The 16,184-nt window shown below is 41.6% G+C and overlaps 1 protein-coding gene across 3 annotated transcripts in view; it reads left to right on the forward strand.

The window, feature by feature from the left end:
• LOC104138483 (netrin receptor DCC) overlaps positions 1–16,184 on the forward strand; it is a 608,580-nt gene that overhangs the window by 481,424 nt on the left and 110,972 nt on the right. The gene's annotated exons all lie outside the window — the stretch shown is intronic.

Here is a 16,184-nt window from a genome sequence, read left to right on the forward strand (position 1 = left end):
AAAAAATCAGTTATCCTGTAATGTTAATGGCTATCGTTTTTGCCACCCTGTAAAATACTTCATGTATTCTAGGCGCCGTTTCACTTTGAGTATTTTATTTAGTGTCTGAAAAAAAAGGATTTTAAATTCCAAATAGTTTATGCTTATGTGAAGTCTCAAGTAACCTTACATCGTTATCACAGGCTGAGGTGAGAGTTCGTTGCAGCAAAACCAAACCAATTCCGGTGTTTGGGTTTTGTTTTTTTTTTTTTTATCAAATCCCTGCACTCCTCTGCGTGGATGGGGCTCTTCACTGATTTCTTTCAGTTTTATCTTTCTGTTCAAGGATGATTTTGAAAGAGAGTAGACCATATCCAGTAATATGACATATTCTGGTATAATTGCTCAAAATCTGTAAACGCTCAGGTTTTTTCTCTTCCTTCCCTGCAGATGTTCTAGTATCCAGTCAGATCATAAGGATGAGATATCTGCTTTACCGTATGTTATGGAACATCAAATTTGTAAGAGAGCCAGAGAAAAATACCAATAATTGTTTAAATTTTCACTGCATTTGTCACAGTCGCATTATACACGCATGCTAAAAACAGTCCTTTAAAAAAAATACTTTCTTATTGAATGTCAAAACATTAAATGCCAAAAACTGTATGGTTACGTTATTAAAACTATGAAGTCGGAATCACTGAGGGGGAAGAGAAATGTGTTTAAGATTCCACTCAAATTGTTAGCTTGGCTAAACTGCATATAAGGTGTGCTTTAACAGATGCCTTTTAAGACATCAATACATTAAACACTTAACCAGGAAGGAAGACTTTGCACTGCAGAGTTATAAGGCTTTATGAATTCTTTCTCTTGGAAACTTAATTTTTGCATTTCCTTATTCTGTGAGATTTTATCTGCGCAGATTTAATGTTGCATTAATGGCACTTATTTGACTTTTTTAATAAAAAAGATCAGCTTAAATCTTTTCTCCACAGATGCAAAGAAATATAGTTGTTGGCATAATAATACCCTACATGCCTCCAGTCAGACAGATCAGCTGTTTTTTTTTTTCCCCACTTTTTATCAAATGGATCACATTTATCCTCTTTGTCTGTCCTTCAGGATTTTCCCTTACAAAAGTTCCTCCTCGCTTTCTGTAAAAATGCGACAACGTTCACATCTGGGCACCGCTTCTGTCAGCTCAATAGCAAAATGGGGTGTTATTGCTGAGGAAACCGAGGCAGCCGCTTTAATTTAGGATGCACCATTCTTGCTCTGTTATCTCGGAGACTTTTAAATGACATTCTGAGTAATCCTAACAGCAGCATTAGCTGACGCAGTATAGCGGCAAAAATAAAGTTGAACGTCTCTCTAGTCTTAAGATCCCTGGGAAATGAGGATGAATGGGTAGTCTGTGTGGATCACCTTTGGAAGAAAGGGCAATTACCCCTTATGGACTGTTCTTCAAGTAATTTCCACTAGAAATGCATTTTCTGAGACAAAACATAAAAGAATAGACTCCATTAGTGAAAGGTTGATCTCAGCAGAAGTGTCATCTGCAGGACAGGCTTCAGCCTGCATGGGAGGTTGGAAGGGAAAATTATGGCTGCTTCCTGTGTTGGTGCTTTGGGCCAGCCCCAGCAAAGGACAGTGAACACGTTTGGTGCCTCAGGTGGTGGCTTTCTGCTTTTGATGAGGACCAGTCAGAGCTGGATGGACCCCTGTGGTCTTCCTTCTCCATGGCTCCTTCCTCGTGCAAACCCTCTTTTCTGCAGGTGTGTGTGCCTGTGCGGGGCCAGACCCGAGCCCTTTAAACCACTGCAGAGCCATAAGCAAACCCCATGGAGATGGAAAGCTCTGGCCAAGGAAGCCTCCATGGCTCATCCCTCCTTTCCCCCATCTGGCCTCTTCCCATGAAGGAAATGGGATTTCAGTTGGGCTACTGTAATGCTGTTTTTTGGCACGCGGGTGCAAGAGGACTGCCCCAGCGTGGCCCTGGGCAGGAGAGCGCGTCCTTCCCTGCAGGCAACGCCTCCTTCCTTACGGAGCTTCCCATCTTTGCGCTGATGCAGCCCAACTCGCTGGAGGATACTGTAAGCCTGCCAAAAAACTGGAAAATAAAATAAACGTAGTTTGAATGGATTTGTTATCTGGTTCCTATTTATACAGCTGTTGCTTCTACCATTCGGGGAGTATGAAGATACCTGAAAACAGTTATAAATTTACTGTTCCCTCCTTGAGGGTCTTTCTGCAGTGCCAGGATGGTTGGAAGATTTCTCTGTCTAAATGAAAATCAGCACCTGAGGTTTCTTTCTTTTTCCTTTTAATACCTTTTACAACTTTTTGTCTTAATTATGTATAACCTAAGACTTTTTTTGCTTTTCTTTTTTTTTTTTCCTTTTTCTAATTCCTTGTTGATGATACAAAGGTAGTCATGGGAGTAATGTTTCTTCTTCATTTCTGTTGCAGAACCAGTGAAGAGGGAAGCTGTAAAAGATGTTGTATGTTATAACGTTGTCTAGCCAAATGAGATAGGTGGGGTGGGGGCAAGGATGGTTGGAAATGAAAATCTGAGGGCAAAATTGGCTAAGGCAGAGTTTTGGATCCTGTAGCTCTACCGAAGCCAAAAGGATGTGTGCTCCCATCTTTAAAATCCACAGAACAGTCTCTGCAGAATAAAACAATTACAAAACAGCCTATTTCTGAGCTTATATTACATGATATTTATGGAATCATTCATGCCAGAATTAGATTTGCTTCAGAATTTTGAAAGTAGCCTTAACTCCCAGCGTGCCCCTTTAATGCATAATTAACTCTTTTCACAGGCTTAATGTTATCTTTCACAGAGAATTCAGAAAATGTGCAAGGAAAATCTGTATTTCTGCTCTAATAATATTCTCCAGTGCTCTTCGGATTGTTTTGATTTTGTTTTTTTTTTTTTTTGACTAGGTGGCAATAGGAGAGAATTAATTTATTTTTTTCCCCCGTTCACTGGGGCTAAAGTTATCATGCTGTTGTCTGAGTTACTGGAGAAGCATTCCAGAAGTGTCTGTGAGTTTGCTGCAGAAATTCGCCCACTCTTTCTCTTCATCATGGGAAAGTGCTTGATATAGCTCCATTATGCTTCCCAAACAGTTGTCATAATTTCTTTGAAGGAATTTATCAAGAGTAAAATAAAGGTAAAACCATCTTGTGCCAACTCAATATCTGCCTACTATAAATAGGCATTTCAACTATCTCCAGAGAGCAGAATATCTAATAAAAGTGTTAAGGAACAAATTTGTCACCTGGCTTCTAAACGAGCTCTGAGAGGTTGATGATTGCATCAATATACAAGTGTAGCATTTGTTGGAAGTACAGATGTTCCTGCTTTTATACATAATTATGTATTTTATGGGCCCAATACAGCACCCGTTGAAATCAAAAGAGAAAAAAATCTTCCTGACTTTAGGGAGCTTTGCATCAAAAGATGGAAACTGCAATAGTGTTTGGTGCTTGTAACGCAGGTTTTTTCCTTAGATTCTGAGGAAAAACATGGTATGCAAAACTTGATACTTATATATAAAATCACTTTTTCAAAGCAGCGGTAGTTTGCAGGAGTAATAAAACCTAGCAAATATATAGATCAATACTATCTGATTATTTGAATAATGAGGCCAAGTGATGCTGGTTATGTCCCACTTCATCTGGAGGAAGTAAGAGGCTCCATCACCGTCTACAGCAGTCCTTGAAGTGCTTTGGCTCATTAAATCCTTTCAGAGCTGCCTATTAAGTGTTGTTCGGGTAACTAAATATCTCCAAATCTGTTCACATCCTTTGTATTGATTTATTAAACTGTTTCCTATATTTTTATGTACTCTCTAATCTATTTACTTCTGCTCTTTTCTGTGAAAACTTAGGCAGTCTCCTGTGTTCCCTCTCTGCTGTATTTTTATTTTGTCCTCAATAAGGTTTCCATTTACACCCAGCAGTATTCAGCACCTTGCTTCTTTCGTCCGAGTGAGTTATTGAAGTAGAGTTCATAGAGCATTCACCAAGAGAAACAGCGTTTCTCTGGACCGGGGCATATGCTGCGCATCCGTATGTGAACGTTGAATCTGACGGCATTGCCATAGTAGATGCTGGCACCTGGGGCATGCTGGAGGCAAGAAGATAATGAACGTGGGCTTTGGTGGACAGTGCTGAGGGGGTCACAGGAGTAATTTAAAAGAAAAACTCATGAAGTTTCATAAAAAGCATTTGTGCTACAGAAGGTCAACTCCTCAGTAGGTGTTACGAGGGGGTTTGATATTTATTTCTTTTCCCCCTTCTTACGGGTCTTCAGCAACATTTTTGTGAGTGCACAAGTATTTAATTAAAAAGTCTGCTGTTTTTACAACCTTTCCTGCAACAGGAAATAAATACATGCTTATAAATATATAGTTGGATTTAGTATTATTAATTCTCAGCTCTGCCCTGTAGCAATGGGTTGGAGATAAAGCCATATAACCAGACCTGCTGAGCTTTGACAACACTTTGTCATTATGATATATACTTCACATTACACTGTGCTTTCAAATAAGGTAAGGTGAAGTTTGAGCCTGGTCCAATCGTTTATGAATGCTGAGGGGATGAAATGCAGCTACAGATTTTGTGATCTGGACATCTTTCCACTCAATACAGTTTTGCCAGTTGATGAGGCTATTAAGTCTATTGAAATCTGTGTTGTAAAGTCCTATATTAAGCCTGACTGCTGCTGTTCCATCTCTCTTGGTTCAGCTGTTGTACATGAATGATTTCACCTGCCTGGCAAGACTGAAGCTAATCTCTTTAAATTAAATTCACAGATTTTTTGGACAATGTTTTATCTTGCTGTTTATCTTGCTGTGTAGCTTGCTTTCTCACTAGATAAAAACAGGACCAAAATACTTATTTATGTCATATTAGCGACAGGCTGGAATTTGTAAAGAGTTGACATCTGGTGTAATTTATCCAAACTGGAAAATCTCTGAAATTGTTTTTCTGCAAGCAGTATGTGACAAAGATTTCTAATTTTTTAATGGTTGCTTTCTTCTTCCTATAAAGTTACAACAGAGAAAATTGAAGCAAATTAGAAATGTGATATGATATTATGCAGGGAAAACTTCCCTCTTATCTCCTGGATGATACACAAGTAGTCATGCGCCACTTACAAATAAAATGTTAAATTAAAAAAAAGCCAGTATTTTCACTCCACAGAGCGCACCATCATCATATGCGATGCTTATTTATAGTGACTGCAATGTCTGTGTCTTTGCTCTGTCTTTCTGAGCATATATACTCACGGGTCCCGTAGCTTTCTCACCAGGCGCTAAGAGGAAAATTGCGTCGGCTGAGGTACGGTAGCAATATTTGGGGAGTACCGCGTTGCTGAGTAGAGATGACAGCAGCTGAATATGACTCACTGTGCCTCGTTTCTCTGTGTGTATAAATATTGGGCTAGGAGATACGCAAATGCTTGATCCTTCGCTCCGTTCAAATTTAAGTGAGCTTAGCTCCAGGGAGCTCTGCTGGAGCTACGCTCGAGTCAAACTGCGGTAATGGTTTTGCAGTCGAGCCCTAAGTTCTTAAATGGCATGAATAAAGGTATGGCACGGTTTCTTCCAGGAGCTCCTCCTGTGAAAGGCTGATGATATGGCAGTCTTGTGTAATAAAATGTGCTTACTTTGAAACCAGCCACTTAATTCACTTTAGTGAACAAATATGTTGTGCATAGTACTGCAGAGTTACTTGGTAAATTCTGAAAACTTTGAATTTTCTGGGATATTAACAGTTCTCATTCCTCAAGGACCTAAGCAGCGTGCCCATGATAGCGAGAGCAGATGGGACTCAAACGCATCACTGTCTGTATAATTCTTAACACCTTTTGTTTTTTTTTTTTTTTTAAAAAGGATATAGCCATAAGGGTCAAAACTGCCAGAAGTGCTAACTCTGCCATTCTGAGATACTATGTTAGTGACCTGCCAGCCTGTGGTGGTGAATTGTGATGATGAGCTGGGAATCCTCCTCATTGCTAATGTAGCAGGGTACTTTCTAAAAGTGCATTTTTAAAGATTGCTATTTTTATTACTTAGTCAGGGAAAAACAGCAAGGTGCTAGGCTATTTAGGTCATTGCATGCATTTTTTGCTTGACTTCAGAGGGCTTGGTTCAGGACTGTAGCTGAGACTATTTCTGATATTTCTTGACAATTCTATTGTACCTTCCTTGGCTGGTAATAGTATGATACTAAATCTTCTGAAAGCAAAATAACTTTTTTTAAATTTAGTGGCATTGGGAGGCAGGACTGTAATCAGACTTTAGCCAGGCACTCATTCTGGGGGGTCTACCTAGAAGTCTATCCTCTTCTTTAAAATGAGATAAAACTTACGGTATCAAGCGAAGCCGTTTTTTGTCTGTTTAATTGAACAGAGCTGTGGCCGTCACCCAAGGTTAGGCAGAAACAGATTTTTCCTTTATCCTACCCCATACGCTGGCATTGCCCTAAGCACTGCAGCTGAGCCGACGGGGCCCACGAGAGGCAAGCAGCGCGTGGTGCCTGTGCAGGAAGACAAGAGCGAGCACAGGGGCCGTGCGATGGGGACCCTTCGGTGGTCGTTTTAGGAGATATGCTCTCATTCAGACACAAGTTAATTCAGAGCAGTCTTACAGCCTCTGTTATGCAGCAGAGAGGTCAGAGAAGGAAACAGTGGCCAAAGAGGGCAGGCGACCCTTCATGGTGGAGGGACTCTCCAAGTATTAATTATGTTTGGTGGTTTACAGTTAGGCACTTTTACTTTCATCACATGTGTTTAGTCTCACAGTGTATTTTCTTGCTGTCTTGATCTCTTGCTCTTGGAGCTATAACCAAAAAAAGGCCTTTTTTAATTAGACTGAACTTAAGGAACTGAGTAATGTCCATATGTCAGTGTGTATCCATACACAGAAGACTGAACTCGGTCATCGTGGTCGTGCTCTTAAGATAAGTGGGAAGCGTGGATGGCTCAGTTTGAACACATACCATCATCAGCTGTGTTACGTGGAGGGCTCTGGATACATGCTGAGCAAGTACTTGGGGTAGGGCTAGGTGACCTCCAGAGGCCCCTTGCACCCTAAACTAGTCTATGACTCGGTGAAACTTCCATTGCCTACTGCTGTCCTCTCATTATTTACTTCTCCTTCAACACAGCTCAACAAAGCGATGCAATCCAGATTCATGCAGTGCCTGGCTGTGTTTGGATTCATTCCACCTAAATTTGCGCACTTCACTGAGTCATCTGAAATGTAGCGCCCTGAACTCTCGTGTTAGTTTTATGGCGTAGGCACCTTCTGAAGGGTGGTTCAGATAAATAATATCTCCTGCTCTCAATAAGTGTTGAAATGCTTCTGTTAAGTACATAAATTAATTGGGATGAATCTGGGCCTGAACGTCTAGATTTAAAAGGAAATTAAACTTTTCTGCTCTAGTAAGCGAACAACAATTGAGGCTTGGACTAGCTACAGTATTGTTCATTGGAGAAGAATTTCCTTCTGTAGTTCTATATATCGACTATGGCACCAATTATAAATAAATCGAGTCCAGGTTAACAGGAGATGTCCAGACCAAGCCTTTCAAGCCTAGGAGATTTCCTTTAAGCTTATAACTAACTGGCATCATTTCTAAGTGTGCAGAGAGTTAGGCAAATCCACTGAATTTTGTGAATGCAGGCTAATTTTAGGGAGAAAAAATTATGCGTTCCTCTGTCTGTCTGCTTTAACATCATGTTTTTTAAGAGTCTGCCTCCAGTTTCAAACTGTAGTTTCTGTTTCTGCTATGACCTGAAACATCCCAACGGCTGCTGATTCTGATGCTGATGTAAGATGGCCACCCCTTACGCAAAATGCAAAATTAGAGGACTTTGAGTGGCAGTAGGACATTAAAACCCAATATTCAGCGAATGGTGGCATATTAATGTGTGCTTATATCAGCAGAGAGGATTGTGTTTTCATGGTAGAAACAGAAACCAGTTGAATGAATGTGACATGTAGGTACCACGGAGGTTTAGACTGTCTTCAGAAATACTGCAGAAAGCTCGTTGTAGTCCACTATGAATTCCGGTTCAATTTATCTAATTGTTGCTCTTCAATGAAATATATGGCTTTTTGCCATATATATATATATGTATATATACATGAAAAAATAAAAAGCATGCTTGCTTTTTATTTTCAGGTATCAGAGTTTGTTTTTTGTCTATATATGTAGCTATAACTGTAATTGCTTTATAATTGGTGGTTGTTTCTCCTAAACGGGAAAAAATGGCATTTGAAAAGGGATATTTTTTCATTGTTTTTCTAGAGCTAAAAAAAGAGAAAATCTGTTTTTCTGTGTAAGTTGATATTTTCTGGAACTCTGCATAATGCTATTGAATATGTGGAAGGAATGAAAAGTCTTTAATTAAACAGATGCCAATGGATGCAAAATTTAAAAGCCCATGCTGAATGACCCTCATCATTAATCCTAAAATCAATATAATGCGTTAGATTGTCTAATGACTTCTAGTCATTTACCTTTCCCAGATGAATTTGGTGCCCATGATAATTAAGGGACCTCCAGCACTTCAATTTTTGGAGAAAAACGTAATTAAACTGAAAATGTAGAGATCAAAACTGCAGTAATTACTGAAGATTGTGTTTTTTCACAGCTGGCTGGAGCCAGAGATATTTAAGGCAGTATGTGATACCTACACTTCCCTTGTATTTCAGCCAATGTTTTAGAGCTTCCAAAAAGCTAAAAGCAGAAGTTCAGATAATGTATTCAGATACAGATAATGTAGTTCAGATAATGAACTCATGTATAAGATCAGCCCTGGCGTGCAAAATACGGAGGAATTAAACAGTGAGTAGGCTTTATAATTGTCAGCCAGGGTAGGGACGGTCCGGCAGCAGATCGTGGTCCGCGAGGGTCTGGGCGCCTTCGCCGACATTGCCTGGTCGTGCGGAGATCCGGTGTCCGTGGGCCGAGGGTTTCGCAGGGGACAGGGAATGGGGAGCGTGACCGAAACGGGAAGGCCTGGAAGGGCCTAAGTGCGGTATGCGAGAGGGCACCTGGGAGCCATGAACCGACAATTAGTTTAGACAGGTATTTCCTTGAATATGAAAGTCTCCCTCAGGGTGTTCACGCTGTATTTTTGTTTTCAATTAAGTTCTACTCTTGCCAGTACTCAGCCATGTATTGGACAGCTGCCTTAAAAACAGGGCCAGAACATCTCCAGTTCAAATGAACTTTCCCCAGTGGCTTAGTTGGATACGGGGTCAGGAGACATTCAGATTTCAGATCTCCTCATGGAAAGTCAGTGATGAATTCATGGTTACTTGCTCATTAAAACGCAGCGTTGTTAAACCGTATTTTAGTGGCTTTCCGACCTGAACCTAGCGATAGGTGATACATTTGTGTAATCAAAAAGAAGAGTAACGCTCTTCCGTGAAGAATGGGATGTGACAAAACTCAACAGTACTTCAAAGTGCAGTTTGTCAGTAGGACGCAAAGAATGCGTGCAACTTGGGGAGGTTCTCAAAGAAAGTTAAGAAACAAAGGTTTGTCAGCAAAACTTAAGAACCTATTTTAACAGGACATAACTTTTGTTACAAAAAGAAAGAAAGGGGAAATGTTTAATGCCACACTAGCATGTGATGATGATCCTTCACATACCTGCTATCTAAATTTCATAACAGGGGGCTTTTCTTCCCCGGGATATTACGTTGCGATGCTCTGAGATGCTCAGACCGGGTTAGCTCATGTTCTAGCCTAGCCTGGGCCTGTCCTGAAATTTGCAGGGACGGAAGTGCTCTCTTTAGCCTGATTGTTGCTGCATGTGATGCTAACGTGTGTCAAGAGTCATGCCTGGATGCTCTGGCTGTCTTACCTCTGTCTCCCAAGCGGAGAAGCCATTCGAGGTACCCCTGAAGATCTCCACCAGGATGTTTAAATCCCCTGCGGTCTCCGTTTCTCACATTCAGATCCTGAGCTTTTTTTTTTAAAAAGTGGTTATTAGTATTGAGTAAATTGTTCTTGTGAGCCAGCCATAACTCTCAGGGTACAGAAATTAGGAGTATAGCATGAGGGGTTGAAGCTGAAGCTCCTTCCCTGGGATTTCCATTTATGCCACAATCTGTCTCTGCCTTATTCCTTAAAATGAAAGGAAGAGCCTGTGGTCAGCAGCACGAAGTGCTGCAAGGGCTGCACAAGCCCGTCGGTAGCAGTGGGAAGGGGACCGCTGCGGTTCATGCAAAGCTGCTGCAAGCTCCTTTCCAGCTGACGCTGCACCTCTACTAAGCTGTCCCCACCATCCGTGGAGTCAGCAGGGAGGGTAAGAAACAGCCTCACTTCTAGAAGACAAGGACAAGAAACAAATAATGTTTATGTCATGGTGCCATCTCTCTAATACTGATTTTCTACCTGTGGTATTTCTGAAGTTACCTGAAAGTCATGCTTTAGTTTTCCCCTTAAGAATGATACTGCTTACAGACAGAATGTAGCATCTACTGCATTAATTCGTCTTTGTAAATAACTATTACTAAGCTCTACAGTTCAGCTCTCTACAAATTTAAGAAAAAAAAGTCCCTTGGAAGTTCTTTTCTTATTTTAGATCCTGCATGTAGATCTCGGCATAAACAACAGTTCTTGCAAAGCAGTGAGACTCCTCCCTGGCATCCTCTCTCCCAGTCGTGCATGAGAGAGAGGAAATTATGTAGAAGTGAAATGGCTCTTGTGCTCAGCCAAAAATTCCTGCGAGGTTTAATTACAGCCCATCTACTTGTGTCCTGGCAGAGGTGTCTAGCCTGAAGGATGCCGAGGACTTTTCCTTGTTGCTGCTGCAGAGGGGGCAGTTAGACCATTAGATTGTGAGCTCCCAGGAAATCCACAGACCTCACAACCCTCTTGCAGAGGGCTGGGGATCCTTCCTTCCCTGGTAGTCGAAATGAGCATGGAGAGTGTGTGCCACCCTCCCAGGGAAAGCGTGTGCACAGAAACAGCAAGGGCCCTGTCCTGACACCAGGCAGGCCGCAGCGCAGGGTGATCACTTGTTCCTTAGAAAACTGGACCAGGGAACCCAAAAAGTTATGTAGTCCCAGTAATGGGGAAGGGAATACCGGTTCTGGGTTTGGTGGACAATTGTCTGGACAGATGTTTGCCCCAAAAGAGCATAGTGTTTCTGATGTGCAAGAGGAGTAGTACAGGCAGGTAGGCAGATGACGGGGGATTTTTGCCCCTAAATTCTAGCCAATATCATGTGGACAGGAAATGAAAGCTGGGTTATGCAGCCATGAAGTTGCTGAGGGCTTTGAGGTGTGACTGGGGCTTGGTAGCTGACTGCTCAGAGAGTTGGGACTCTTGTAGAGTTCCCTGAGGGAGGAGAAGCTGGAGGAAGTCTTCCCTGTCCCCATCTGGAGACATGGTTCTAACGTGACCAATTGGACTTGCTGTTTTCGGGGAAGATCTATTACGTTTTTCTGGAAGACCTGTTGCACCGGAAGGGAGCAGACGATTGACCTAAACATGAGCAAGGTCATGAGGCGTTGGTTGATTTGCTGATTTTGCTCTCTGTAGGGAGGAGTTCCTCAGGCCTCACATTTTCTCTTTCCCGGTGCAGACACTGTATATTTCCTTGGGACCTCCCGACATGCAGCATCGCTCCAAATTGATTGTCAGATGGCTGAAGCTTTCGGACGTTTCCATATGCGTTCATGAGGCTGCTGCACAGATGAACTGCATATGTTCACAGTGCTCCGGCCACTTGGGGAATCCTGTGGGAACCCCCGTTAGGAATAAATCAGATGTCAGTCTTCATCTTCCATCTTTGAGCAATCCAACAAAAGTTTTATACCCATTTGCAGAACTGATCTCTTTTTAGCCGTTTGCTGGGCGAACCCTTCTGCATCCCGCCCCCCATCCTCCAGCTCGTAGGCAGAGGACCGTCCCAGTGACGCTGCATGCTGAACAGCACCGGAAGGGTTCCTTTCCCTGCAGAAACCCACTTCTGTTCTGTACCCAAAATAGCATAATCCTGATGGATTAGCCCTTTGTATCTTACCATTTCTGCTGGAGAGCTACCGTTACGCTTTTTACATAAGAGACCCAAAGCAACCCTGTCGAGGTTAATAATATATCATGGGAAGCAGCGGCGCTTTGCACTCCTCTGCTGCCTTACCTCAGCAAGCTGCATACACATTAGGACTCGCAAACCTGTGTTGCAGCAAATATTCCAGTATTATGGTTTTGAAAATGCCTAAATTGGACGAGGAGCGGGTAAGTGGGCTTTGTAGAAAGTCATACAGAGAATCAGTGTCAAAGCTGAGACCGAATCTGGTGCTCAGACCACGGAAACGAGAACTTTGTCGCTGGTTTTTTAATCATTTTAATTTTCTCCTTTTGTTGTTCTCTTTGTGTGTGCGGATGATGGCATTCAGGCTTTTGCTGTGACGGGTGGCCAACATACTCTATGCGATTTCCTCTTCCTGCGGAGCAGCAGGGAATTAGCTGCATCTGAGTGACCTCTGGGCAGCGCCTGACGTCAGCACACACATCAGCGTTAATTAAAATGGAGGGTTTTTTTGAAATATTCTGGAGATTTTGATTTTAATTTGAATTTTAATAGCCTAATTACTTTGAAATTGTTGTGCCCTTTGCTTTATGAACTCTTAATCATAAGGCTCTCAGGCAGATATCGTTTAAGTAATCAGCATCAGTATCACCAGTAATTAAAGTGATAGCCAACTACAGGTGCTGCTAATCAATTAAATGCATTTGTAATTGAAAACTTGATTCAAGTATTGATAGTTGCTTTGATCCTTGGACCTGTAAAATGATGACTGGTTTTCTTAAAGTTGACTGAAATGCGTTACAAATTTGAAACATGTAGAAGAGGTTGGGAAAGGGGGAGATGAAATATACTGTGAAATTCAACCTTTTCCTGCCCAGCTGATGGGAATAAAAATGGTACCGTAGACCAGACGTGGTCTGACGGGCTGTTGAGTGAGTGCCTAGGCTTTAAGAAGTGAATTAACGCACGTGTCTGTGGCCGTTTGGAAACTGGAAGGCTTGCGTTAAAAGGAGAAAGATCTGAGACGAAATATATGAAAGTTTGTCCTAAGTAATTACATTATTGTCACAAGAGTGAGTTGAAGTGAAAAGAAATACATTGCTGTGGTTATGGGAGCTTATTGTAGATAGGTTTTCCCGTTACAGTTTTTTTTTTTTTTTCCAGTGAAAACTTAACTAGCTTAGCTCTGAAAGAGAAGTCAAAGTTTTGAAAGTTTTCATGACGGTAAAATTAAAAAGAAAAAAAAGTATTTCAAGTGAGTGACGCTTTTCAGTTACTTCAAAAAGTTTTGTTTTCCGTCATTTTACTTACAAAATTGCTATAAATGGATTTGAATTTTCTGAGACGGGCACTCGAGGTGAGTTTTTTTCAGATGTTCCTTGTTTCTCCTCGTTAGCTATAAATAGAGCCTGACCTGCTAATTTTAAATGTTTAAAGTTAAGATGAGAGCGATCTCACCTTCATGGTTGTGTAACATCAAAATTTTTTGAGGTGGGAAAAGTGTTGGGCTAAGCAGTTGGCATTTATCAACAGGAAAATGTGTAAATTAAGCAAAATGTCCTGTGTAACATTTTGAATGCCATGTGTCATTCGGCTAAAAAAGCACTCGCTTTTACTGTACGTGAGCGTTTCCTAAATCTTTTTTAATTACCTGCAGCCAAACTTTGGAAGCAATTGTGCCACAGAAGATTCTGTGATGGCAGAAAGAGAGAAGTCTTTGGGAAAACATGAGAATCTCTTTCGTGTGCTTATTTTGAAAGCTCACTGGGTTTTTTTTTGTTTTTGTTCCTTTGACACTGTAAACACATACTTGCCTGGGGTTCCTGGCACTGCTAAGCCTTATGTTTGGTTATGTTTCATCCTCTCTTCAAGTTAGTGAAGGCACCCAGAGGCATTTTTTCCCTTAGGTTTCTTCCCTGCTAAACCGTTGCTATATTTTGTATATATATATATATATATGTATTTGTTTATATATGTGTGTGTGTGTATATATGTATATGTGTGTGTATATATATCTTTTTAAGACTGGTAATCAAATAGTTTAAGTATTTTTTCATGCAATTTTAATATAAGAGCTGTTTGGAGACTTAGTTCAGGAGAAAAGCATCCCAAGGAGAAAGATACTGGCTGGAAAGGTCTTTATGTCTTAACAATCCTCGTGGTATTTTTCTTAGGATTATCTTCACTTGGGAATAAAAGTGGTTTTATGAAACACCATGGACGGGGACGTTAAAATTGCTCGTCTCCAAGGCAACTGGCAACAGCCTCAACACATCCTTATAAATTAATTTTCAGCTTTGGCGGTGCGGCGGGAGCTCCTCTCCCGCGGAGCAGGTGGGACGTGGCGGGAACGGGGCCAGGACTCTCGGGGCTGGAGAAACACAGGTTTTACCTTAAACGCAAACCGTGAGCCTTCCTCGTCGCTCGAGGAAGCAGGAAAGGGGTACGGGAGGATTTTGACGAGGGCGACTCGTTGCACTGCTGCACTCGACCGCTTGCGCTCGGTTCTCGTGTGCCCAAATGTTTTGGCCTGACTGACGTGTGAAATGGGAAAGCTGAGCTGAACTGCCAAAATACCACTTGTATTTTAAAAATCGGGCTCGTAATCTGGAGGAAACGGGCTCTCTTGTGGGTACAGCTGTATCCTTGTTGCAAGCCCTGAACTTTGAGCGGGGTGGTTAGAGCCGCGGTGCTGCGGAGCCCAGGGCTGCGGCTGATGGCCCGGGCTTGCTGGTTTGTCCCAGGTCAAACACCAGGAATCGCGTTGCTGGGAAGCTTCTAAAAGACTAGAACTGGTTGGGAAAATGGATGCAAACCACATCCTTGCTGCTCTCCCACTTGCAAAATGTTGTGTCTGACATGAAAAAATAACTCCCAAAGAAGCGAATTCTGTCTTCTTCAACCACTGGCACTTTTAGATACATATATATGTATGCATAACATGCATATAACACGCATGCATAATGCTTTTTTCTAACAAGAACAATAATAAAAACTAAAGCAGCTAAATAATATCCTTTAAAAAAAAAATGGAGTTGCAAGAGCAAGTGACTGTAGTCACAGTCAGGGTGAAAAGGTTCAATGTGGCATTCAGTGGTGGTGGTTCAGATACTCTTTTCCAATAACTGATCTTAGTTTGTTCTCCCAGAGTATTGCAAATAGGTGACTTTCAAATTGCAAATAGGTGCCTTTCAAAAATCAGACATCCTCATGTTATAGAAAGCATCATAAAGAATCTCCACAGGCTCCATAGGTATGATTTCAAAATAGATTTGATTTTGCTTATGATGTTGGTATAGTCAGCTTCTGTGCCACGTGCAAAGTATGTAGTACTTATTTCTTGGGAATGCATCCCCTCTTTCAAGGGGGAACTCGTACATAGCAAAGCATCAGAACACTAAGCACCCTTTACTTCACCTCATGATGCTTAATTTCCTGGTGAAATCTATTATTTTGGCAGTTATGCCAGACTTAGCACATCTTACTGCACAAATGACACATTGATTTTTCATGTTTTCAGGCCAAATGAAAACATTTACTCAAGAGCTTAAGCACTAGCTTGCTTTAAAATACACCTGAGGTTTTTACTTTTTTTTTTTTTTAACACACTCTTTTCAAGTGTCTTTGAGTCCTGCCTGTTTTTCAAAACGTACCTGACTTGGGAAATAATACATTTTTTTCTGTGAGGGAGCCATTCAGGCAGTTTTGATTTAATTGTTAGCAAAACCTGCACCTGAATGCCTCTGAACGTGGAGTTCGCTCGCAGCAGATTATTGAGGCCAAGATTAATTAGCAGCAGTAAAGAGACACCACAGTTAGACACTCACATGAATTTTGGCAAGCAGTGAAAGGCTTGTTCTCAGTGGCACGGGATGACTCCTGCGTACCGGCGGATCATTAGGAGCGTTTCTGGGGGAGGTAATACTGCCTCAGATGTTCCCGGGCTCATGTACGTAGCCGGTTCCTGCGTTCCTTATTAAGCATGAAAGATGAGTTAAATTAGTCCTGAAACTTTCTGTTGAGTGTACTGGGGACCTATAATTATTTGTAACTGTGTCTCACGCTGTGTATTGTTTTTCTGGCTACAAGCCTTACTTCTGACAGGCGCAGTTTGTTTATGCTAGTATTT

Source organism: Struthio camelus, chromosome W, assembly GCF_040807025.1.
Source record: "Struthio camelus isolate bStrCam1 chromosome W, bStrCam1.hap1, whole genome shotgun sequence".
Lineage (NCBI taxonomy): Eukaryota > Metazoa > Chordata > Aves > Struthioniformes > Struthionidae > Struthio > Struthio camelus.